Here is a 27,536-nt window from a genome sequence, read left to right as displayed (position 1 = left end):
TATGCATATACATATATATGTGCATATATATATACATATATATGTATATATATATATAACATTTTTAAAGGGTGTATTAGTAACAAGATTTATAGGTGAGAAGAAACAAAATGAGAGCAGGAGCCTTTTAATAATCAGGAAGGCTAATGGAACACAGGTTCGCATCATTATAAAAGCATTTCAAAGAACTGGGAATCCACCCCACTTGGAGCTTTGTGCATGATTCTGAACCTTATATGAGAGGAATGATAATGAAGCGTCAATAAAGACAGCCACGATGATAAAAGATCTTTAGGTCACAGATCCTTGTTGAGACTAAAAAAAATGAGGTCAGTGCTCATTCTTGAGAGGGAAATGAAAGGTGAACATGACGAATGCAGATAAAGTTTGGAAGATAGAAAAGGTATATAAAAGGAAACTCTTCAAGGATATAATAGTTCAAAAGCAAGAGGGCATGAAATAGAACAAAGAAGGGACTGGCGTTTAAAGAATATTATTGAGTGCAGTTCAGATGTGAAAATAATGACCAAAGGTGGCCATGGAAATTCCCATTTAGGAAGAAGGAATTTATTAGATAGTTAGGTAAAATCACAGGACAAATTGGAAAGTGTTGCAAGTAAGACCTGGAGGTTCTTTCATGAAGAACTTTTATTTTACATGTTGGAGTCTATGTTATAGATAGTTTGCTCAGAGGTAAAAGATCACATCTATTGGGAAGTTGATGGAATGTTATATGCTGCATTTAATTCACTGCTGGCAGTCAATGAATTGCTGTATACATGAAATTATATTCTGTAGTTTTTATTTACAAGTATTTACACGCTGACATAAAAACCTGTCGTTAGCAAAAGCTATATTTGACTAACTATATAAAGTATAAAAAGACATCCATAGGGATTACTCAGGTAGGTTTGGGAGGAGACCAGAGGTCAATTTATTCCAATTGAGTACTTTCTTTGTTAAGTGAAAGTAAACTGTATGTACATGAAATTTGTATTTCCCTGGACTACATCAGCTTAAGGGTAAAAATGTGCTTATATTAATTACAGTAAATTATGTGGGTTTTTTTTTTCTGGATTTTTTGCTATCTACTATTTCATTATTCCCATTACCCCTTGTATCCCTTCTATACATTTCTGGGCATCTATAGGGATGACTCCTGTGATCTCACAAATATATCTTTTTAGTTGCTATGTTAAGGCTTTTCCTTTACATAGCATGGTCCCAGCAGGACCATGCTATATGGAACCTTCAGTGGGACATGGGCCCTCACCTATACTCAGCTCCCCTCCCCGTAGAGGTGCGAAGGTGTCTCTCCCATGTTGAGTTTTGTTTGTCATGAAGATACCATACTGGTGCTGTCTTGGTCTAGGTGCCTTAGGTTTTAGTGAAAAGATCATGTATGTGTGTGTATATATATATATATATATATATATATATATATATATATATATATATATACGATCTTTGTATGTGTATGTATATATATGTGTATATATGATACTGTCACTGTATATATGATATGCATGTATACATACATATACATATTCATATACATATATACATATACATATATATGTGTATGTATATACATATATATGAGAATATATATAATGATTTAAACCTAACTAAGATTGAGTAAATGGGTCAGGATAGATGGCTTATGATAAACACTTTGCTTTCTCTTTGCTGGTGACTAAGGTTATTTAGCCAAGTTATTTATATTCTTTGGACACCTTCTTTCCTGAGGGGCTTGCTTCTCAGTCCTGAATGCTAATGCATTTCTGTGTTTTCCGCTTCACCCCTTTTCCCAAGTCTGTCTGAAAAATTTAGACATATCAGAAGCCTGGAAATGAACTATTTAGGTAGAAGCTGGGGAGATCAGGTTGAGTGCAGAATCTTAAAAAATGAAACAAAACATACAATAAGGAGAAGAAGAGATAGAGAAGTAGAAGAAAAAGGAAAGGCAAAAAAGAAAAAAAAAATTAAAAGAAAACAGTAAACCAGTCTTCTGGTCTGTTTTCCTCCCTTGCTCCATATGTGGTCTTTCATTAGCAGTCTAAATCTGGTGTTTCTCAGTTCAATATTTAGCTAATTTCCCTTCTCTCGGCATCAAAATCTGGTGTTTCTTATCAGATGGTATCAATTAGAACCCAACAAAATCTTTACATTTTACACTTTAGACAGTAGATACAATTTCATGGTTGAAATGAAATTAAGTTTTGGGCAGTGATAAGCTTAGAGGGGTCTACTTTGATTCTCCTTATTTTTTGTAAGTTTATTTTTGGGAGAGAGAGAGAGAGAGAGAGAGAGAGAGAGAGAATCCCAAGCAGGCTCAGCACAAAGACTAATGAGTGGCTTGATCTCATAAATCATGAGATCATGACCCGAGCTGAAATCAGGAGTCAGATGCTTAACCGACTGAGCCACCCAGGCTACCCTACTCTCTTTACTTCGGAAGTGTACCCTTATGGTTGCTGCAGAGAAAGAAATTCTCTTTATAGATCTTTCTGATTCTCATCACCGTCTGCCTTATGTCATAATATTTTTGTTGGTGGCTGGCTGCATCTTTATAATTTTCTGTGGCATAAATTTCTTTCCCCCTGGCCAGTAAGTTGCTTTTTCTGTGGCATAAATTTCTTTCCCCCTGGCCAGTAAGTTGCTTTTTTAACCCAGTTGAGCAGATCATTTTCACAGATGTTTTGGTGACATCGACAAAGCCTGTGACCTACCAAACACTGTCAGGACCTGGCTATGTGGACTGTAGTTCCTTTAATCTCTGGATGGTAAGGCTGCACAACCTTACAGGCAAGATGAGGCAAGCCCTAAATGCCAGTACATCAGGAATTTCTAAGGCTAGAATAGCTTTCAGTTCTTTTTAAAATTAAAAAAGAATTTTTTTAATGTGTATTTATTTTTGAGAGAGAGAGAGAGAGAGACAGAGTGTGGGTGGCAGAGGCACAGAGAGAGAGGGAGACACAGAATCTGAAGCAGGCTCCAGGCTCTAAACTGTTAGCACAGAGCCTGACACGGGGCTTGAACTCATGAACTGCAAGTTTATGACCTGAGCCAAAGTCGGACCCTCAACCAACTGAAGTGCTTCTAGCTTTCAGTTCTTAAAGAGAGGAAGCATGCCATGTTCATTTGCTAATGACTTTAGTTGAAGAGTGAACATTGGTTATAAACAACAAAATTAAGAAGGCTATGGCAAGTTTCTGTGGCATCGTTAAAACCTGCTGGAAAGGAAGTTCAGTTTTAAAATTGAAATAATTGTAATTCACATACAGTTGTAATATATAATAGAGAGTGATCTCTTGTACCTTTTGCTCAGTTTCCCCCAATGGTAACAGCTATAGTGTAATAACAACCAGGATATTGACATGGATGCAATCCAACAATGTTATTCATATTTCCCCAGTTTTACTTGTACTTTCACACATATGTGTGCATCTGTATATTGTATGTGTGTGTGTGTGTGTGTATTCTATGCAGTTTTATCATTTTTTAGATTTATGTATCTGCCACCACAGTCAAGATACTGAACAGGTCCAATACCACGAGGATTTCTCATGTTATCCTTTATTTTATTTTATTTTATTTTTTAAAGTTTATTTATTTTGAGAGAGAGAGCGAGAGAGCACATGCACGAGTGCATTAGTGGGGGAGGGGCAGAGAGAAGGAGAGACAGAATCCCAAGCAGTGTGGTGCTCAACCCACGAACTATGAGATCATGACCTGAGCCAAGATCAAGAGTCTGATGCTTAACTGACCAAGCCACCTAGGCACCCCATTGTGTTATCCTTTTATAACCACACCTACTTTCCTTCTGCTCCCACGTTTTCCTTAAACAACCAGTAATCTGTTTCTTATTGCTGTGTTTTGCCATTTCAATGAAGTTGTATAATCATGCATGAAGTAACCTTAAAAAAATTTTTTAAAGTTTATTTATTTTTGAGAGACAGAGAGAGAGAGAATGAGTGGGAGAGGAGTAGAGATAGAGAAGGAGACACAGAATCTGAAGCAGGTCCAGGCTCGGAGCTGTCAGCACAGAACCCAATGTGGGGCTTGAACCCACGAGTGGTGGATCATGACCTGAGCCAAAGTTGGATGCTTAAGCAACTGAGCCCCCCAGGCGCCTCTGAAGTGGGCTTTTTTAAAAAATAGACTTGGGGGGGTTCCTGGGTAGCTCAGTTGGTTGAGCATCCAACTCGATTTTGGCTCAGGTCATGATCTCATGGTTCGTGGGATCCAGCCCTGTGTCAGGCTCTGTGCTGACAGCACAGAGTTTGCTTCAGATTCTCTGTTTCTCTCTACCCCTTCCCTCCACTCAAAATAAATAAATAAACTTAAAAAAATAGACTTTATTTTTTAGAGTAATTGTATGTTCACAGCAAAATGAGAGCAGAAAGTACAGAGAGTTCTCATGTACTCTAACACATGCATAGCCTCCCCCTCCAGAATGATGCATATATTACAATTGATGAACCTGAATTGACACATCATTATTAGCTAAGGCCCATAGTTTATACATTTTATATTGGGTTCACTTTTAGTGTACATTCTGTGGGTTTGCACAAATGTATAATGACATATATCTACCATTACTGTATCACACAAAATAGTTTCACTGTCCCAAATATCTTCTGTGTTCTGTCTATTCATTCCTTCCTCCCTGCAACCCCTACAACCACAGATTTTTTACTGTCTCTGTAGTTTTGCCTTTTCCAGAATGTTATCTAGTTGGAACCATACATATCATAGTTGGATTTCAAAATTGGCTTTTATCCCCCTAGTATAATTCTCTGGAGATTTAGCCAGGTTGTTGTGTGTATGAATGGTTCCTTCTTTTTTTTTTTTAATTGCTGTAGTACCCCATGATATGGATGTGCCACAATTTGATTAACCTTCCACCCCTTAAAGGACATCTGGACAGATGCCTGTGTTTGGCTGTTATGGTTAAAGCTGCTGGGTCCACTCACGCACAGGTCTTTGTGTGAATGTAAATTTTCCTTTTTCTGGGATAAAGGCCCAGGAGTACAATTGTTGGGATGTATAGTAGATGAGTGTTTAGTTTTACAAGGTGCTGCCAAACTGTTTGCTAGAATGGCTATATCATTTTATGATTTCACCAGCTATATATGAGTGATCCAGTTTCTGAACATAGCTTTGCCAGCCTTCAGTGGTGTCACTTTTTTATTTTAGCCATTCTGTTAAGTGTGTACTGAAATTACACTGTGGTCTCAGTTTGTATTTCTCTAATGGCAAGGGATGTTGAACATATTTTTCATGTGCTTCTTTGCTATCTGTATATTCTCCTCATATGGGCTTTCATAGGACAAAATTTTAAATTCTGATGAGGTCCAATTTTCTCTTTTTATGGCTTTTGCTTTTGTTGCCAATTCTAAGAACTCTTCCTAGCTCTAGAGCCCAAAGAATTTCTCTTGTATTTTTTTTCCTGAACATTTACAGTTTCAGAGTTTTATATTTAAATCTATGATCCATTTTGAGTGAATTTTGAACAAGATGTAAGATTTAAGTCAAGGCTTATTTATTTTTTTTGCCTATGGATGCCCAATTGCTACATAATCATTTGTTGAAAGGCCATCCTCCCTTCATTGAACTCTTATGCAGCTTTGTCAAAAATCAGTTAAAATCATATTTATGTGGGCCCATTTTGGGTTCTTTATTTTGTTTCACTGACCTATGTGTTTATTATTAAGGTAGTCTATTTTTGTGATCTAATTTGATGAGTGCATGTACTTTACATGAATTCGTTGTATTTTATTTTTATGGTCATTCTAGATTCTTCTTGTTGTTAAAAATTAAACTGGTGAATCCAAAAGCTGAGATAATGAAAATAACTAAAGTGGATTGAGAACTTATTATTTTCCAGGTACTACTCTAGGTACTTTCTTGTGTACGATTTAATTTGTGCAACAACCCTAAGAAGTAGGAACTATCCTTATTTTACAGATGAAACTGAAGCACAGAGGAATTAAAGCTTATACTGCTCTTAGGTCAGAATATGCACTATGACTTTCAAGGTATGCCTAATATTCACAGTGTTAGGCAAGTTGCTACAGAAGGGTACTTATTTATACCTTGTGGAGCCCAAGCAATATGGTTCATGAAATATGTCTTTTAATACCATGTTGAAAGTTTATGCCTATATTTTACTGACAAGTTGACCCACTATAAAAGTAAAGATGTAATTAAAAAATTTTTTTTTTAACATTCATTTGTTTTTGAGAGACAGAGAGAAACACAGCGTGAGCTGGGGAGAGGCAGAGAGAGAGGGAGACACAGAATCTGAAGGAGGCTCCAGGCTCTGAGCTGTCAGCACAGAGCCCAATGGGGTTGAACTCATGAACCGTGAGATCTTGACTTGAGCCGAAGTTGGATGCCCAACTGACTGAGCCACCCAGGCGCCCCAATAAAGATGTAATTTGAAAACAAAATTGACTACCTACAAGTGCACAGAATTTTCTGAAAGACATTTTTGAATGATCTTTAAAGCACTTTGTTTACTTTCCTTTGCTACTTGATGGCCCTTACTTTGCTAATATCCACCTTATTATTTTTTTAATTGGTGTATAGTTGACTTCTCCACATTATTTATATTAAGTATAAACAAAAAGCATGAAAGAAAAAGGTTATTATCTTTGGATCCTAGACAGTGCCATTTTTTCATGGCTTTATTTAAATTACACCTGGTACACATAGAAATTGTTGCTTTTGTAGGTGAGCTTAGAGTTTTTCTAATAGTGAAAAGAAAAATGATTTCTCCATGGGCTCTCCTCACATGGATGTTAAATGAAAAAAATTTGAAGCTTATTAAGTATATTCAGTGGAAAGCCCTTAATAATATTATGAAAGTTTTTTTTAATGAGTGGTTTAATGATTGTGGTTATAGAAGTTATTTTTCCTTGTTACTGTAGTATTTTTTTTTTTTTTTTTTACTTTCATGGTGGTATTGACATTTGACGTTTTTCTGTTATTATGTATTTACAGTTGTGGTAGGCTAAATAATGGCTCCACCAAAGATATCTGTGCCCTAATCTCTGGAACCTGTGACTATTACCTTATATGGCAAAAGGGACTTTGCAGAAGTGAGTAAATTAAGGATCTGGAGATGGGAAGATTATCCTGCATTATCTGAGCAGACCCTAAATGTAATTACACAAGACCTCATAAAAGGGACTTGGAGGGAGCTTTGTGAAAATGATGGCAGCAAGAGATTGAAGTGATGCAGGGAAGGAGTCCTGAGCCAAGCAATGCAGATGGCCTCTAGAAGCTAGGAAAAAACAATAACATGAATTCTCCCCAGAGCCTCCAGAAGGAATCAGCACTGCCAGCAGCTTAACGTTAGCCCAGTGAAACTGATTTCAGACTTCCAGTCTCCCAAACTGTAAGAGAATAAATTTACATTGCCTTAAGCTGTCAAGTCTGTGATTATAGCAACCATAGGAAACTGATTACAGTAGTCTTACACACAAGTAGAATAATGGAATATTGCAAGCCTAGTCTGATTTGTAGCATGCTGAGGCCAGGATCTCCTGAAATTTAGTGTAAGGTGGTTGATTGCATAATTATTTTTCTTTTGATACAAATGTCTTTAAAAAGGTGGCTTGCATCATCTTTGAGGCCAGGGCAACTGGAGAGAGGTGAGTCTGTGGGATGATATCCAAGGGAAAAGTTGACCTGAGAGGGATCAGGGCAAGCCAGGAAGGAAATTTCAAGATAGAGTTCAGGGAAAGAGTTCTTATTGGACAAGTCAAAGTTATAAGGAGAAAGAAAGCTAAGGGCAAGGTGAAGATGGGATAACAGAAGGTCAGTGGAGGGGGACGTTGAGCTAGGCAAGGCTATGGAAGTTGGTATCGGTTTAAGACTCACTGGAATGATGAACTGGAGATGGCTCAAGGTTACTTTCACTTTGGTTGCCTAGCAAACATTTGTGTAAATTATGTCCACTAGAAAAGTATGCAGGCCAATGTATGCAGCTCCTGATGCCTCCCCTTGTTCCTTAAGGAGCTGCCACCCAGATCCTGTTGACAGCACTGCCTATGAGGAAATTTAAGAACCACTAGTTCAGAGAAGGCAAGAAACTTCAGGTCCTTTCCTGCTGTTGAAACAATTACTCTATGGGTGGGGACACAGAGTACCAGTGCCAATAAAGGCATTCCTGCTTGTGTCTCAGTCACATATATCTATATTCTATTTTTTGTGTTTTGGGTCCATGGCAGAACTGAACATAGCCTACCACATAAGCTTTCCAAGTGTTAAAGAATAATATTCAATAAAAGTTCCATTTTACATTCTCATTTTCTTAGCAATTGAGTTTATGTTGTTGTAGCTTTCCTCCTTTATTTCCCCAGTGAGGGGAGGAGGATCTGATCATTTTGAACTTGTCTGGAGTTGTTGCCAGATAAAAGTGGAAAGTAGAAAACCTTCTAGGTAGGTTGAGAGGGAGAGGAAGAGATAGCAGGGATAAAACGAGAGTGTCTTGTTTCTTCCTTTCCAGGGTGTATCCCAGGAAACTGTTAAGCCCCTTTTCACATTCCACATGGTGCCAAAGTGACATGGCACTGTCACAGTGGGATATTAGACCTGGTTGAGGAAAGTGCTGTAGGCCTGTGGGAGGACACATTCGGTGTAACACTGAGAGTGCAGCCTGTCATTATCAGGCTTCCTTGGAGATAAGGAAGTCTACCGGGGCCTAAAACAGCCCTCGTTGGGGCAAGGAGGATGCAGAGGGGCCTAGAGAAGCTAGGGGTACTATAAAAAAACCAGCCATATTTTAGCAGATGCCAGTGTGGCAGACATAGGGGATCATGTGAAATGAGGGATATATTCAAGAAGGTGTGAATATTTGAAAAGTAGGGTCAAATGTACATCAGACATCCCTTACATTGGTGCCACAGTGATAAGTAAGTGCCCCAAGATTTAGGTCAAGCAGAAAGCAGAGAACCTAAGTAAGTGATCCCTGAAATTATACCCCCAAAAACTAATCTAAAAGATCCTGAATTAATCTTTTTTAAAAGTTATTTATTGAGAGAGAGGGAGGGAGGGAGGAAGAGAGAGAGAGAGACAGAGAGAAAGAGTTAGTTATTGGTTAGTTAGTTAGTTCACGGGAGGGGGAGAGAGAAAAGGAGAAAGAGGGAATCCCAAGCAGGGTGCACAGTCAGCCTGTGAAGCCCCATGTGGGGCTCAAACCCATGAACCCATGAGATCATGATCTGAGCAGAAATCAAGGGTTGGATGCTTAACTGACTGAGCCACCCAGGCACCCCCTTAATTAATATTAAAGAAAAGACTGAGATACCTTAAATGCACATATGAGAGTTTTTGTTTTATTTTGCTACTGTACGGGAATGAGGGCTGGAAACAGAATAAATTTAGTTATAAAAATAAATTTACATTAAAGTTTTTTTTTGCACATTTAAATAGGAGGTTACAGATTTTATCCTTGTCACCCAAGATTATTCTTTTATCTATCTATCTATCTATCTATCTATCTATCTATCTATCTATCTATCTACCTACCTACCTGCCTATCTATCTATCTATTTATTAAAGTAAGCCCTACACCCAATGTGGGGCTTGAGCTTATGAATCTGAGATCAAGAGTCACATGCCCTAGCCAGGCGCCCTTCCGATGTCAGTCTTTTTTAATTTGTGTTCTTAAATCTACTCCAGGATTGTATGCTTTACTCTCTGTTTTCCTACCCACAAAAATCTTCCTAAGTACTTCTTAGTTATCTCAAAGATTGGTCATCATTGACTTTATACTTGCCAAACCTAGTGCTTTCTCTGCAGTCCTTATTCTATATGATTTCTGTGCCAGTCCTGTGATAATCTGTCCCCAGATTCCTCCTCATGCATATTCTGCTCTGTGTTGTGTGCTGGTGTCTGAATCCTTGTTGCTGTACTTCCTGGTCTCCTGGAGTTTTTCATGACTGAGTTAAGATGAGGAGAGGCAATGGTGAAGATTGTAAGGGAACCTCTCTGCTAACTTCAAAATCTGAATCATCCCCAGATCTGCTTTAGCTATTGTTTTCTTATTCTCTTGATTTTTAGACACATTTACTGCCATTTCAAAGGTCTATGGATTCTAATTTTTGCATTATGTTACAATAAACTGTTCATCGCCTTCCTTATCTCCAGCCTCAAATATATGTAAGTTTCTAAATGATGGCATAGCATGTGACTTACAGAGAATTGACCTTAAATAAATGTTTATTGGCTAAATGAGTAGGTAGAAGTATGGGATGAGGTAATAGAATAACTCCTCCTGAGGGAATTATCAGAATCAATGTTTTGCCAAGATTCTAATACTCTGCTGAGGATCACCCTCTGTGTTGCTCATCAGTGTGTGTCTTATCCCCAGGTGTTTTCATACAGAAAAAGGTGAGAAGCTTTGCTTTATGGATAAGAGAGTTTCCTATACAGATATACTTCCTGAATCATTGGAAAGTAACAAGACTGCACTGAAAAGTAAAGTAGATCCAAACATAGTACAAGTGTAAAGACAATGCTTCTCAAAATTTTCCTCTTAATTATCCATAAGGACAGAAGAAGGTGAATATGTATGTCTGGACCTAGATCCATAACAGTGGTATAGATTAGGAAGCCAATCTGCCACCAACGGAGAGTTTCTCTTTAGAATTAATTTAAATGTACATTTGATCCTACGATAGAAAAGTCTTCTACCTTGAATCAAGTTGACTTTTGCAATGTGTGGCCCCAGTTTTACCCTGTGACTTCATGTGTCTGCTGGCTAACTGCTCCCTAGCACTTGCTCCACGTTGTCAATGCTTCTCATTTGAGAAGCACAGCATGAGGGTACAGACAGATAACTTGATGTTGGCAGATTTCTTTCTAAAAGAACATTTTTGGTGGAAGAAGAGAGCTGGAGGCCACCAGTTGTTTGTAATAGGGGCAGGAGAGAAAGTTTGTCATGGGGGTAGGAAAGGTCAATGAACATTTAGGGTGGGAATCACTTTGGGTTTTTCCTTTGACTAGTCCTGATGTCTTAGAATTCATATAAATGAATTTATATGCCTCATATAAATACCTAAGTCTCTGTAATTGCTATTTGGCCATATGTCTGTAGCATGCTGACTTCTAGGAAAATATCACTTGGAGCACTTGCTATTGGTTACAACTCCCATGCTGCTGAATAGGATCATGTTTTACAACTGGGATTGGGGTGCAGGAGTGATTGGGATGAAACACTAGTGTGTTCCCTTCTCAAATGGCACCTCTATCTTTTTGAAACGCTCAATATATTTCACATGCTAATTAATGTGAGCCACAACTTTTCCCTTTAATAATTCTAAATGGCTCTACTTCTTGTTATGAAATTGCCAGCAAGAGAAAAATCTTATCTTGCTAGGTAACCTATGTATCCTGCCCCAAACCACAACTGCGAATCTGAATGCAGATTTACCATCTGTGTACACATTGTCACCGTGGTCCCAGACCACACGTCACATATCTGTTTCTTTTAGTAAGGTTGACATTTCTTGCAGTGCACTTCACCTTTGCTCTTACCGGATATGTACAATTTCATTTAGGAAAGAAGTGCTGAGATGGGAGGAAATAGAAGCTTTGAATACATTGTAAATCTGATATGCAAATTTTATCACAGTTGCATTATTTGCTAAAGTTCATTTTGAGGCACTCTGGGATGTGATTAATTTTAAGGGCAATACAGGATGTTGTTTGCTGAATTTATAGGCCCTGTGGGATAAATGAACCTGCCTATTTCCTTATTACCAAGGGAATTTTTAATAGAAAATGGAAGCATAATAGTTAGAGTACAACATTATAGTACCTTATTTTTACGGAGGCATAAACTATACTAGGAACTGAGCCATAGGATAAATGGGCCTATTGCAGCATAGGTCAAGCTAGTAAAATTAAAATGTGCTCAATTCTGTCTATGTGTACTTTTCTGTGCATCACAAGCATATCTTGTACCTCTTAGAGAAAAGGACCTATTCTATCCATCTATCCATCTATCTATCTATCTATCTATCTATCATCTATCATCTAATTATCTATTATCTATATCAATCAATCAATGAATCAGTCATCTATCAATATTTTCAAATGATTCCATATTTCCACAGCCATAATTACTACTTTCTTAAAAAAATTTATATTCCATGGGATTCACAACAATCATTTGGCAATTGGTCTAGTGTTATTTTATTTGTTTGTTTGTTTGTTTGTTTTTTACTTTCCTAACTGATTTGTTTAGGAAAGAGTACCTTGGGATGTTTTCCATTTTTTTTCTTTATTTAAATTCAAATTAGTGTAAACATACAGTGTAGTATTGGTTTCTGGAGTAGAACTGAGTAAGTCATCACTTACGTATAACACCCAGTGTGCATCCCAACAAGGGCCCTCCTCAATGCCCATCGCCTATTTGGCCCATCCCTCCTACCCAACATCCCTCCAGCAACTCTCAGTTTGTTCTATGTATTTAAGAGTCTCTTATGGTTTGCCTCCCTTGCTGTTTCTTTCCTATTTTTCCTTCCCTTCCCCTATGTTCATTTGTTTCGTTTCTTAAATTCCACATATGTGTGTTATTTTAAAGTTGATATTTAAATTTTATATTATTGCACAGTTAGTATCTTTTTTTCCTAACTGAATTATAAGCCTTCAGGGAACAGGGACTATAATTTACTTTTTGTATTACCCAAAGGTAATACAATTATCAATGGACAGTGTATTGACTTTCAATTATATAGGAACATTTTTTAAACCAATATAGGAAAATTGAGTTGCAAAATATTCAGCAGTTACTCAAGAAGCCAGGTGTATGCAGTCAGATTATATCCCTCTTTACAGGTAACTACCCATGCCAATTCATTTCATGAACATTATTGAGAATTTAATTTTTTTAAAAGTTTATTTATTTTTGAGAGACAGAGAGAGACCAAGTGCGAGTGGGGGAGGGGCAGAAAGAGAGGGAGACACAGGATATGAAACAGGCTTCAGGTTCTGAGCTGTCAGCACAGAGCCCGACACGGGGCTCAAACTCACAAACTGTGAGATCATGACCTGAGCCGGAGTCGGATGCTCAACCGACTGAGCCACTCGGGTGCCCCAAGAATTTAATTTTTAAGGGGCTGTGTATGGTGGAAGGGAGAATGGGTAAGCTATTTTTTCTTTGTTTACAAAACTATTTTATTTTTCTCCTGGGAACACAAGAAGACATATTTTCCCCAGTATCCCTTTGTGTCCAGGTGGACTGTGTCATTAAGTTCTTCTAATGGAAGGCGAGTGGAAGTGATATATGCCACTTTGAGGTCATAAACAGCCCTTGTGCAGTCTTCCTTGTTCTTCCTTCCTAACCACACAGCTGGAAGGGAGAGCTTTTAATATGGTAGAACTATGGAAATATCATGAGTCCTGAGGTTGAGTACCTGCAAGAGTGGCTCAGAAGATGTCATGGCCAGGAACTTAAGCTCTGGATTTTATATGAGCAAGAATATTGTATTATTGAATAAAGCTGCTGAGACATTGCAGCTGTCACAAGTTAATGTTGAATAATACATGAAGAAAAATCAGTAATAGGGATTGAAGAGTTAAGAGCTTCAATTAGAGGAAAACAAATGAAAGAAGAGAGGGAGGGGGATTGGAACCAAGTGATTGGTCTTTGATTGGGCTCTATGGAGTGGATGATCAGAAGACACTGCTGGCGGTGTTAATGGCTGTAGGAACTTTAAGAAAGAAGGTGTGAAATATTTATTTGAAATGTTTTTAGAATATAGTACTTGAAACATATAAAAGAATACACAGTGATGTTTAATTTTGAAGCATAGTAATAAAATGAACACTTGTGAACACACTGCTGAGCTAAGAATCAGAACTTTATCATTATTGTTGTAAGTGGCAGCTGTATGGATAAATTTGATAAACATGATCAAAAAAAGTGAGTCTCAGAAGATTATAACATTTATTTATAAAGCTCAAAAAAACATATTAAAAGAATGAGGTATTTAGGGATACATATAGGCCTAATTTTTAAGTTGCTATGCTGTGCTCTTTTGTCCTAAACCTTTGGTAAAATATTTTCTGAATTTTGTTGGTATGCTGGGAGGATAAGAGCTGAAATTTAATGAGAGAAGAGAGATATATAAAATCTGACTATATTCTCACTTCTCAAAGTGAGTTCTGTGGGCCAGAAACCTTGGCATAACTTTGGATCTTGTTAGTAATGCAGAACCTCAGTACTAGTGAGACCTACTGAATCAGAACCTGCATTTTAAGAGCATCCTAGGTGATTTGTATGCACATTAATCTGAGAAGCACTGGACCACAGCACATTGTACAGCCCATTCTCCAGAATCCCTGTTCTTCCCCTTCTCCTGAATTGGCCCCATATACCGTGTTCATTGGGTAGTTCCACAGAAGGACAAAAGAAAGGATCGGGAAACTAATGTCTACTGAGCACCCACTTGGAAATACAGACATATCTAGGGTTACCCTTCTTTCCTCTTTCCCCAATCCCTAATTCTCTGTTATAATCAAGCTTATGGTAGCAGCAGTCATCAACTCCTCTAAATTCCTAAATCTCTGTAATTGCTGTTTAGCTATATGTCAGTAGCATGCTGACTTCTAAGGAAACATCAGAACACCTGTTATTGGTTATACTCTTACGTAATGCCATGTTCCTGAAAAGGATCATGTGTTACAACTTGGGTTGTGGTGTAGGAGTGATTGGGATGAAGCACTAGTGTGTTCTTTTCTCAAATGACACCTCTATCTTTTTCAAATTCTGGGTATATTTCACACACTAATGAATGACCTTGCTGGCTGCTAATGCAAGCCAGAAAGCATTAATTTGATCCAGTTTTTACCAAGTACTGATGGATCCTGTCAGGAATAGGGCTAAAAGATGAGAGTAGACATTTCCTTAACTAGATTTTAAAAAAAGGACAGACTCTTTAGCTCTGTAAAATGAGTTGACATGTGGCATTAAATTCATTGCTGTTATCTGTCATTGACTTTTCTGGGAAGAATAATGAATGCTAAACTTTGTTAGAAATATGGCTCAATCTTAATATCGCAAATGTGTTGGTAGACCACAAGGAATGTAATTGTTTTATCAGAATGACTTTGGTTTGTGGAAGTGTAATTAATGGAAGAGATAGCTGATGCCACCAGAATTTTCCATTTATGTTTTGAAAATCCAACAAAAACCTAACAATGAAATATACAAAAAAAATAAATCATACTTCGGAATATAAAAGAGATTAAAGAGTAACTGAGGTGGCTTCTCATTAAGCATGGTGGACAGCATATATGCATTCTCTACGACCGCCACTGAAAGCTCCCTAAAATGACAGCATAGAGATTAAAAAAAAAAGTTATAAGTCCCAAGGGCAAAGAGACCAGGAGAGGGGAAAAATACAACATAATTTGGATGCGGAAAACAGATTGCTCTGGTAATTTATGGCCACATAATTAACTATCTCAAAAGTTAATGGATTAAAACAAATATTATGTCATACTCTACAATTTTTATGGTCAAAAATTTGGGCAGGATTCAGTTGGGTGATTCTAATATTTCATATGGTATTGACTGTGATTCCTGAGGGGTATTTCTCTGCAGTTGGACTGATTTGGAGTATCCAGGATTGCTTTATTCATGCACTTGAGCAGAGGGAGCTGGAGTCTGGGCTTAGGTGGATCTCTTTCTCTCTCCATGCAGTCTCAGGGCCTTCCAATGTCGTCTGTCCTACAGCGTGGTTCGATTGTTTCCCGGTAGTTCAGGCCATCTAAATGAGTGTCCAAGAGACAGGATCCGTAGGCTGTCACTCTCTTAGGGCCTGGGTCTGACAACTCGCACAGCTCCGTTTCTGCCATATTTTATTAGTCAAAGTAGTAGTTTCAATAGAACAAATGGGCCAAAATAATTATGGCCATCTTTATTCCCCAGATATATGAATAGTAACAGACCTAGAAGATGAGGAATCTGAAACTCAAGCTAGCAGTGAGGGAAACATTCAGGTCAGCTGAATGTGCTCCAGAGCCCTAGAAACTAGGCTTGGGAATTTCAGGTACTTCTGAAAAGAGGGAGGGGGTACAAGCAGGGCCAAAAATGTAAGGATCAGTTGAAAGTCTATATAAAAGCCATTAGATCTTCTGATCCCCTTCCACAGTTTGCTGAGCCCCTTCTCCATAGAAGACTAGAGGTTAATTTCTGGAGAGGTTAAATGAAGCAGACTCTGGACTTGGGCATAACTGAAAGCAGGTGAAACATACAGAAAACAAAGATATTAGATTAAAATCTTCACACTGTGCCATGAAATCCTCTTCCCCTCATCTCTTAAATGAGCTTTGATGATACTGGCAGGCTCTCAGGTAAAAACTGGAGGATTCCTCTCTTGAGATTTATGTCTCAGAGAAAATTTCTACAGGTGTGGACAGTTAGGGGCCCAGCGGGACAACACCATCAGATCCACTGTCAGTGAAGCAGTCAACAAGTCACATCTACACATGCAGCATCTACTTGGTTTTTTAGTGCCTCATTGTTAAAATCAGCAATCAAGGATCGATAGACATATGAGGCAGGTTCTTTTAGAGACCAAACCAAATAGGGGTGCCTGGGTGACATAGTCAGTTAAGCATCCCACACTTGGTTTCAGCTCAGGTTATGATCTCACGGTTTGTGAGTTTGAGCCCTGCATCGGGCTGTGCACAGATGGCATGGTGCCTGCTTAGGATTCTGTCTCTCCTTCTCTCTGCTCCTCTCTTGCTTGTGCTTGCCTTCTCTCAAAGTAAATGAATAAACTTAAAAAAAATTTTTTAGATGCCAAACCAAATACGTAGAAATAAAGAACATAGAGTAGATAAAAAATGTAAAAAGCAAAATAAAATAATGAAAACTATAATTAATATCCCTAAGTGATGAGAAAATATATTTTATAAATGAAACAAAAAGGACATCAAATAAACTAGAATTCTTAGAAATAAAAACTATTGGATCACATTGAGTAAACAAAGAAATGAAAACTATGGGGCCAGAAATTAAATATTAAATAGAATCTTTGAAAGATATATTTGAGGGAAATTTATGAATAAAACAACAAAAGAGATGAAAAATTTGAGAAATTATAAGAAAGTTAAAAAATAAGTTCAAGTGGTCCCCTATCCAGGTGCTAGAACAAGCAGAGATAACAGAGAAAACAGAGGGGAATAAAAATTGGGGAGAATTATCAAATAACAGGCTAGAGGCTATGGACTGCCAGACTGATAGGGACCACTGAGAGAAAATAGGACAGATGAGAAAAGGATCCACACTTTGGTACATCATCATGAAATTCCAGAAAATTGACAAAGAGAAACTCCCAAAGTCTCTGAGGATGAAGAAAATTGACCAGTTTTCAAAAATTGTACTCAATTTCAGATGAGCAACCCTGAATACCAGAAAATAATGGAATGACATATTCAAAATTCCGATTGAAATGATTTCCAATCTGGAACTCTGTGTTCAGCTAGGCTATCAGTCAAGTGGGTAGGAAAAGGCATAATGCCTCTACCTGGTTAAAATGTGATAGAATATATTCAGCACGAAAAACTTGTGAGTGATAATTTCTGTTTATGCATTCAAGTCTCAATTAGACTCTAAAGTTCCCAAGGGATATGATTTTAATTTTAATTTGTCCTGCATAGCATCTGAATAAGGTAGGCATTTATAATTGGTGTTTATGAATAAATGGACTCAGCTTTAAATCATGATTATTGGAATCATGTGCTGAATATAATAGCATTGCTATTATATTGCTAAATAAATATATTGCATTGCTAAATAAGTAACTTATTTTCTTAGTTGCCGTTTCTTGATACCATACCTATTATTTATTCTCAGATGTTTTTTCATGAATTGTCTTTATTTAGAAAAAAATTTTTTTGTCTTCTTATTCTCTCATTTGGTCCAACAGTTGAAAGAATTTGTGGCTTGAATGTTTAAGAAGAAGAGTGGAATATGATGCTCACATTTGTTATAACAAAATACTTTTGGAGCCTTTTATGGTGATGTTGGCCTGATAACACTAGGTACCAATAAATTAAAGACAAAATTTGAATTTTCCCTGTTGTAATTACTATCTGGACCAGTAATCAGGTGCTTAATTACTCTCAGCATTACTGTTGGTAATAAAGTGTTTATGGCCACCAGTGAATAGGAGCTATATTAAATAAGGGAACAAGCTGATTGGTTTATACAGTAGAGGGAGATGGCTCTGGACCCTAGGAATAGCGGCTCAAGGAGAACTCAGGGATCTGTAGGAGGACCTGAAAATCAGAAAAGACTACAGTTAGAATTGTCAAAAACAACAGAGATCAAGAGGGACAGTAAAGGGAAAGTCAGCTTGGATCAGATGCAGAAGTATTCAGCGTCTTGAGAAAATTCAGACTTCAGAATGATAGGAAGAAAATTTGACCTCAGGTGGTTGAACAGAAATATTCAGAACTAAATAATATAGGAAGTCACTCATTAACTAATGCACACCTATTTGTTTTTATTTGCATGTAGGTAATAACTGTAATTTCTTCTGCTTGTAGCAAAGCTTTTACTTTTTTTTCTTTTTTGCTTTTAAGAAGACTGACTTGATAATGTGGGATTTCTCATTGAGATAATTATAGAGGGTATGGTAAGAATTTCATATCACTAGCAAGAGTGTAAAAAAGAGCCTTCTGTGACCTCACACATCCTAATTAATGTACAATCTTATGATGGAGGCATTTTATTACTTATGCTCCCAAGGCAATACCAAGGTTGATTGCTACCACTGTGTTCACCCCTGAGCTAATCATTGACAAATTCTGTGGTGTGCTGGGAGCTGTACAAGGGCAAGACTAGGACATGGGGACAGTGAAGAATAAATGCCTTTGTGGTAGAGATGCCAATCATCTCTTCCCTACACACTCTTTTCATTAGGGAATCTGCTTTCCTGTAATCTGTGGCAGGGGTAGCCTTATGTATCACATGACACTATGGCTGACTGGACCATGGATGGACATCTGAGCCAAGTTGAGCCTGGAATTTGGAGCTGGGATACTGAGAGCTTGATTCAAATAAACAGCGGTAGGCACTGGACCCAGGAGATGATGCGAATTTGGGATTTGTGGACTTGTTGGCCACATGCGGTCATTGAGAGGGAAGGAACAGTAGACACAGGTAGATTCAGCTAATGTTTGACTGCTGCTGGGTGGAGAGTGATAGTGATTGGCTTTTTAAATCCAAGTCTTATTCATAGGAGTCCTAATTTTACTTAGGTACTTTGAGGATGTAAACTTCAGATACCCTCTACTTCCCATAGATTGAACGAAATTTTGCTCTTTCAACAGTAGAGTCACATTCATCATTCCATTCAGTTTTTCTAACCCAGCAATAAAATTGACCCACTGAATACCAGTTAATATATGGTTACAGAACGCCCAGTCTGTTGCATGATTTCACAACTACTTGGATTTTATCTGTCTCCTTTAGAAGATTATAATTCCCTGAATTTTTAAACAAGGAATCTACACCAGTTTGTTTCACGTAACATGTGGCCAATGGCTTTTTGAAATTGGATATTTCCTGAGCTGTAGTAAACTTGGCTTATGAGAAACATGTTTAGTTTAATGCTCTAATATAATAGAATAATATTCCTAGCACTAAATATTGACATATATTTTCAATAAATTTCCTTTAGAGCTGTTTATATGAAAAGCTTGGTGTATATATGTGTGTTACATTGTGAGTATCCTCCCAAACGATTGATTGCATTAAGCATATCAGGTCCTTTATGACTCATAGAGGAATTCTAGAGTCAACAGCCTGCCTCTTAACAACAGGCATGAGGAGCAGAGCCTGGCAGTATGTGGCTGGAAGCCTTTGGTCATTATGGTTCCCAAATAGTCATTCTGATTCCAAATGGTGTACAGGGCAGATGGTGGGCTTCTCCACCTTTAAGAACATTTGGATGAACATGTATCACTGTAAATTCAATTATTTGGCAATTGTTAAGTAAAATCATCTTTAGAAAATAAACTGTCTTTAGAGATATTTTCCCAGTTCCAAATTAAAAAAATATTGCCTATATAATAACACAACTGTAATATTGAATTAAGCTGCCTATTTATTGACTTTCCCAAGAGATTTCTTTCTTGCTTTTCCTGTGATATGTTGTAACATTACCATAATGGGACTTTATTATTTCTCATTTTCCGCATGCATTGCTCTGATAATTGGGAAAAGTCAGAAAATCCAACTATTGAAATGAGTGACCTTTACGTTTGGAAAACTAATTTGTTCTACATAAATATAGGAGCTCACGTTACGTCACTTAAAATACACAAGACTGACCACTGTCAATTGAACTTTTTATTAAAGGAAATTATTTGCTTTATCAAAATATGTATACCATATCTTTCCGTTTGTTTGTTTTTCTTTTTTTGGTCACTTACCCTATTTTATTTTTTGCCTCCTTCTCCCAAAATTCAACAATTTATTGATATTTATTTTTACACTTGAGAATTTAAAGATTTTGGATATAGGCAGTAATCAATGTCCAGGAAATTGGCAGCAAAAGTGTCATAACTGATATAGGCAGAGAAAGTACATGATTTATTCACCTTCCAGCCCAGTTTCCTCCCAGAACTCCTGTTGGAGGAGAGAAGCCTTGTGCTTTAGGACATCTTGTTCTTTTTTTAGTTGTTGTTTTTGTTGGTGGCAGTGTTCACAGTTGCAAATTACATCAATTTGTACTTTTAGAAACCTATAGTGCTATGGAATCTGTCCCTAAGTACTTTCCTACTTCTATCTGCTCTCACATGCTAGGTTTTTGCCTTGTTTAGTATTCACCCTAGTTCTTCGTCCCTTTGATGAGGGGAAAAAACATTTATATATAAAAGGACTGCCAGTCCTGAGGACATTACTTGGAACTCTCCAGCTGCAGGCAGGAACCACTGAGTTCTCTCCAATGTCACTTCCCATGGTCATGAGCTGAGGGGGCCAAGATTCTCAGGGCCAGTTCCCACAAACCTCACATCCCTGCTTACCTTAAGTTTTGCCATTACATGATGAGACCTTCCAGATTATCCATTATTTCAAAAACAATTCTCCTCTCATTGCTCAGAGCATACTCTGGTCTGATGCTCTCTTCTGCCTTTCCCTGTCCAGACTCTTCCACTCTGTCTTCGGGAGCCTAGGGTCTGTCACCTGTAAGCGGCTCAACACCTCTGCCCCTTGTCTGATTGTTCCTATGACATTCTTGTTCAAGTGACACCAGCTTTTACTGGTACCACTCCCTCTGCAGTCCCTCCAGAAGTAGCTATGTTTTATTCTCGTGCTCCGTGTGCACTTCAGGGCTTGGAGGTGAATAGATGGCTTCTTATTTTTCTTCATTGCCTACAAATCTCTTTTTGTCTCTTTAAATACCTAGTTCTTTAGTTCCCAACTTCAGATGTTACCATTACTTCACCTTGTGGTGCCATCTACCCTCCTCTCGGGTGCCTCCTCTCACTGCTGGCTCCTGGGTGACTGTGACTGTGGCTCATTCTTCTCTTGTTGCTGAGTTCTGCTCTCTGCTTCAGGAATCTCTTCCTCCTCTCCATTTTCCTGACTTGTATATTTACTTATATCTGAAGCTGGTATCACTGGTGACTGCACCACCTCCCACATCTCATTTTCCTCTTTGACTTTGCCTCCCAGCCTGCTGACCACTACCTCTTACCCTATATCCACTTGATAGTGCTACATCTTAAAGAGTTCCTATCAATTGTTCCACATTTTGCTGTTTTAAACCTGTTAATGTCCTCCCTCCCCTTTTTTTCCAAATTAGATTCCATGTTTTGGCTCTACAGCCATTCCCTCAGTAACATCTTTAACTCTCTTGACCCCCTTCTCCTCCATTGTATGCACCTAAGCAAACGTGAGTCCCTCCTAGCCCCAGTTATCTGTGTATCCTGGCCCTACACCAGAGCAGGTGAATGGTGCCGGATAATAATTACACTATGCTGCTCACAGGCCTTGCCTCAGGTTTAGGACCCCAGATCTCAAAATCATCAGACACTCAGAAAATTCTATTTCACTTTTCCAGTAAATTCACCTTTAGCCTCCCTAGATGACTCTTTCATATCTTCTCTTTAACCCTTCAGTTTCAAGACACTACTTATTCTTTCTTACTTTCAACTGATAACTTGGCTTTGTATTTCCTAGAGAAAAGAGATGCCACCAACAAGAAATGCTTCATGTTTCTACCACCCACTTGTATTGTTAGCCACATATTCTGCCTTTCCTCCTCTGTTGCTCTTGACTTGTGTTCTTGATCAGTTTGCTTCTTCAAATCATTCTTAGGTTTTCCAGCTCCCTGTCTTTAGCACATCTCTAAATGTTGGATTGCCCCAGAGTTTTTTTTCAGCTCCGTAATCTTTTCTAGTTACACTTTCCTGAGGAGAGCCTGTTTAGTCCCATGGCTTTAAATACCATCTCTGTGCTGATGGCTCCCAAATTTTTAGCTCCACCCTAAACTCTGTCCTGAGCATCAGAAGTATACTCTGACTGCTTACTTAACATTTTCACTTGGGTGTCTTTTAGACTTTTCTAATCTAACGTGGTCAAAACTCCTAGTTTTCTCAAAAAGAAATAAAAATCTATTCTCTCTCAATCCTTCCACATATCAGCAAATGGTACTGTCATCCATCCAGTGGTTGTTCAGGCCAAAATTGTGGAAATTGTTGTTGAATCCTCTTTCACTCATTGTCCCTGTTGAATCCACCAGCAAGTCCAGTTGTCCATATTTCCAGATTATATCCTGAATCTGACCACAGCCTATCATTTTTCAGACTTAGACCAAATTGTCACTATGTCTTACTCAGTGCACTTAAAAGTTCCTGAAATTAGCACAACTCACATGTCTATGTTTATTGTCCACTTCCCCACATTAAAATATGAACTCTTTGAGCATAGATCCTTTGTCTTGTTCATTGCTGTGTGCCTAGTGCCCGTACCTGGCACATAGTAAGGGGTCAGTAAGTAGTTTCTCCTGATTAACATTTCAGTCTATGGAGTCTGTCTTTCAGAGTAATCATTGAACTATATGGAAAGTATTAAAAACTTACATTCCTGAAATCTGAGCAAATTGTCTAGTGTCCGTGCTTAAAATTTTAAAAAGGTAATTGATCATGCTGGTGCCTAGATTTCAGCTCCAAACTATTCACATGACATGACTATAAAGAGATCATTTAAAGACATATATACCTGTGTATATATAATAACACAAAAATATATACAATTATATGCACATATGTGTGTGTATATATACACATAAACATATATGTACATTTAGTATATACATGCACAAGCTTACTATTTTATAAATAGAGTCATATTGTAGATGCAGTTTTTTCCCTTTATTTTTTATTTGCTTCTCCCTTCCCTACTTGTGTTTACCTATTACTATAGTTCTCCCAGCCCCCAAATAACCATCTGCTTTGTTTTTCTCCTGAATTTTTCTTCTGTACACTATTGTAAGTATAAAGACGTAAATACATTTGTTATATGTATTTAAATATATAGCTATAGAAAGATATTTGGTCATTGTTTTATAAAAATGGGATCACATTAAGCTTAATCTTGTGCATTTCACTATTTAAAAGGATACCTTTAGCAATTTGTTGCAAATGCTTCCACAAATTACAGGTTCCTATTCTTGCCATAAAAAAACTAAGACTCCATTAAAACACTCCTGTGACATATAAATGAAAAGAGAGGGCTGAAGAATTATATCACTCTATTGAATAGGCCCTAAATAGTAGTTCAAGAAGGATAGCCTAGGGGTTCTTAGTATGACTGGTGATGGAGTCTTGAGAATTGTGTATATAAGTACGAGGACCTCTGCAATGTTGCTGTGGTAATGAGAGCATTGGTTTGTGAGTAAAATGGCCCAGATTTTTTTTTTTGAGTTTATTATATAAATTTTTATTTAAAAATTTTTTTTAATTTATTTATTTATTTATTTATTTATTTATTTATTTATTTATTTATTTATCTCCCTCCCACCCCCCATCAACCCTCAGTTTGTTCTCAGTTTTTAAGAGTCTTTTATGCTTTGGCTCTCTCCCACTCTAACCTCTTCTTTTTTTTTCTTCCCCTCCCCCATGGGTTTCTGTTAAGTTTCTCAGGATCCACATAAGAGTGAAAACATATGGTATCTGTCTTTCTCTGTATGGCTTATTTCACTTAGCATCACACTCTCCAGTTCCATCCACGTTGCTACAAAGGGCCATATTTCATTCTTTCTCATTAAAATGGCCCAGATTTTATTTCATATTCTGCAACTGACACAGTGGCTAGCCTTTGGCAATTCATTTAATCTCTCTGGGGTAACCTAATTTCTGGACAGAAGACTTGGGTTCAAGTTTATTACTAGGATTGTAATCTTATAAAGATCTTAAGTTATTAAGTTCTCTGATCTGCCAGCCAGAGATGGTAATAATATTTGTCATACCAACCCCATAGGTTATTGTGTTGGATTCTAGGAGATAAAATATTAAAACATTTCTTAGATTGTGATGTGATTTACAAATGGGAGTGGCCATTATTTTTTTTCCCTCACATATCAGTTGAAGGCTGTAACAGACATATTTGAGTGTTAGTTCAGTTGTTCCCTGTCCATTGTGGTAGCTACTAACCACAGGCAGCTATTAAGCACTGGCGACATGACTAGGCCAGATGATACAGGCTGTAAGTGCAAATGCACCCAGGATTTTAAGACTTAGTATGAAAAACAGAGTAAAATATCTCACTATTTTTTTAATATTGATTAGTTGTTTAAATGATGCTTTGCAAATATATAGTTAAATAAAAATATTATTAAAATTAATGTCACCTTATTTTTTTCTTTTTAATTTAAAATTATTTATGTGTCAGGAATCACTCAGTTGAAAGTATGACCTTAGTGAATATGTTTGTACCAGGTGGGCTTGCTGCCTACCTGCAGCTGGCACACGGTGGGACTTTTAGACTCTTTGGAATTCCCTGTCCAGGGCTCCTGTAGGGTCACTTCCAGAATGAGATCAGGTCTACCCATTTCAGGTAAATTATTGGCACGTGTGGGCTCCTAAAGAGCTAGCAACCTAAAAATGTTCTGCTGTTTTCCTTAATTAGTTTTGATGGATTAAGTTCCCTAACAGCTGGTTGTTTATATCATAGGAATTCAGGATGGCTCACACATTCTGTCTTGTTCTTGCTTTGATTACCTGCTCAGCCTTCAGCTCTGATTCCTGCCTGATTTTACACTGCAGCTTTCATCTCTTTAACTAAGAGTCTCTTGTGATGACCTTCTCTTAAATCCTCCATCAGCTGGGTCCCCCTAAGCCCATCTCCTTGTTAAATGTGCAATATCTCATGCCTGATGGCTGTAAGGTCATAACCAGTGGTCTGGCTTCACCTCTTGAGTTGAATCCAAATGTTAACAGCCTTTGTTACCACTGAGGCTGGGCTCTAACAAGGATCTTGTTTGTTGTTTATTAATTTTTCACTTACATAGTATTAGGCTTCATAGTTACTATATACAGTACTGAGTAGATTGTCTTTTAATAATGCCACATTGATTCACTGGAGTATCAATAGACGAGGCATATACATTAATCTGAACAACTTGGAAGTATAAATGCAGAATGAATGCATTCAAAAGTGCGAATCTTGTGTTCACTAACCTTATGATGGCGATCATTTCACAATATACATGTACATCAAGTCATCACATTGTAAACCTTAAACTTATACAAAGTTACATGTCATTTATTACACACTGAAGCTGGGGAAGAAACCCCAACTATAACAAACGAAAGCACAAATCTTGAGAAGCTATACAGATACTCTAATAACATTGCCAATACTTAAGCATTACTTTACCGTCACGCTTTGTAAGGTTTTATTTTTATTATATCTGCATTTTGTTTCTAGAGTTTCAAGGGACTCAGTCCTAGTGCAGAAATAAAATGTACCCATCAGAATATCCACAGCTCACCTAAGGATGGTCCAAAGCTGGGAGGGAGGTTTGTGCAGCTGGCTGGCAGAAACAGTATTCCAAAGAATGAGGGCAGGATAGAATGGTGAGCTAAATCAAACAAAAGTCAATTTGACTGCGTGTCCAGAAGATTAACTACCTGAAATAAAAGGTGGAGAAAACATGGTTTAGCAACATTATAAGAAAAAAGAAGAATGGTCTTGAACTAAATTATTAATATGCACTTTCAATTTCAGGGAGATGTGACTTACTTTGCTATCTTTGAAAATACATACTTTTAAGCCACGATGTTATCTTAGTTGTTCTTATCTTACTTGTTCTGGCTTTGGAGCCAGAAAGATGAAAAGCCAGGTGTGTTTTACTTTATGTATAAGTTTGTAAACAAACTGAAATCTTTCTTGTAATATTTGTAGCTTAGGGAAATATTTTTTCAAGACTTAAACAATAAGAGGATAATTGAGTAATTCATAGTTTCCTCATCTATTCAGTAATTCATTACTCTATTTAAAGTTATACTTTAGAGTTCCTCTGGTGATTACACCTGGCTTGGCCAGTGCCCATGAGGTTATACTGGCTGGACGGTGTCAGGTGGCGGGGGTAGCTGGAGTGATGGCCTTTTGTTGGCCCCAGTGACAATGGTGGTTTTCACAATGAGGTGGACATTGAGGACTTCCAGTAAGATGAAGACTCAGTGATGTTTTCCTACCCCTGCTTCTGTGGAGATGACTTCTCCATCACCGAGAAAGATTTGGAGACTGGGAAAGATGTGGCAATGTGTTTTAGTTATTTTCTCATTATAAAAGTCATTGATGACCAAGACCAGTTTATGTGTGGAGAAACAGTTCCAGTCCCTTTGACCAACAAATAATTAGTTAATAAGTGCTGAAGAAAATTTTAGGAATCCAAATGCCTAGCAGTTGGAAATGAGCCAAAGTGGAAACATCAAATACAAAGTTACTGGCTTCTTCACAGGAGACAACCATTTTGTGGTTTGCTATTCTGTTAGGTGGTGGATTCTTTCCACTGACTTCTAAGTTCACCTTCAATCAAAACAGCAAGTGCATGGCAGGGCATACCTGGATTTTGTGCTCAAAACTTTGAATTGGAAGTGTTCTTAATTCTCTACCTGAGTTTAAAGGAAGATAATTTCAGATAAGTGCTTTCTTTCTCTCAGTATCATTTTTTAGTGAGCTTGTGTTTTTATTTTATTTTTTCCTTTATTTTAAATTTAAATTTTAGTTAACATACAGTGAAATATTGGTTTTGGGAATAGAATTCAGTGATTCATCACTTTATACAGCATCCAGTGCTCATCATAACAAGTGCCCTCCTTATTACCCATCATCCATCTAGCCCATCTCCCACCCACCTCCCTCCATCAACCCATAGTTTGTTTTCTATCATTAACAGTCTTTTGTGGAGGTGCCTGGGTGGCTCAGTTAGTTGAGCTTCCAACTTTGGCTCAGGTCATGATCTCGTGGTTGATGAGTTTGAGCC

General features: G+C 37.6%; 1 pseudogene; it reads left to right on the top strand.

Annotated features, from left to right (window-relative positions):
- The first annotated feature begins 367 nt into the window (after window positions 1-367).
- Window positions 368-26,925, top strand: LOC106981374 (diphthamide biosynthesis protein 3-like; annotated as a pseudogene).
- The last annotated feature ends 611 nt before the right edge of the window (window positions 26,926-27,536 follow it).

Source organism: Acinonyx jubatus, chromosome B1 (genome assembly GCF_027475565.1).
Source record: "Acinonyx jubatus isolate Ajub_Pintada_27869175 chromosome B1, VMU_Ajub_asm_v1.0, whole genome shotgun sequence".
In the NCBI taxonomy this organism is placed as follows: domain Eukaryota; kingdom Metazoa; phylum Chordata; class Mammalia; order Carnivora; family Felidae; genus Acinonyx; species Acinonyx jubatus.
This window is presented reverse-complemented; position numbering and strand designations above follow the sequence as displayed.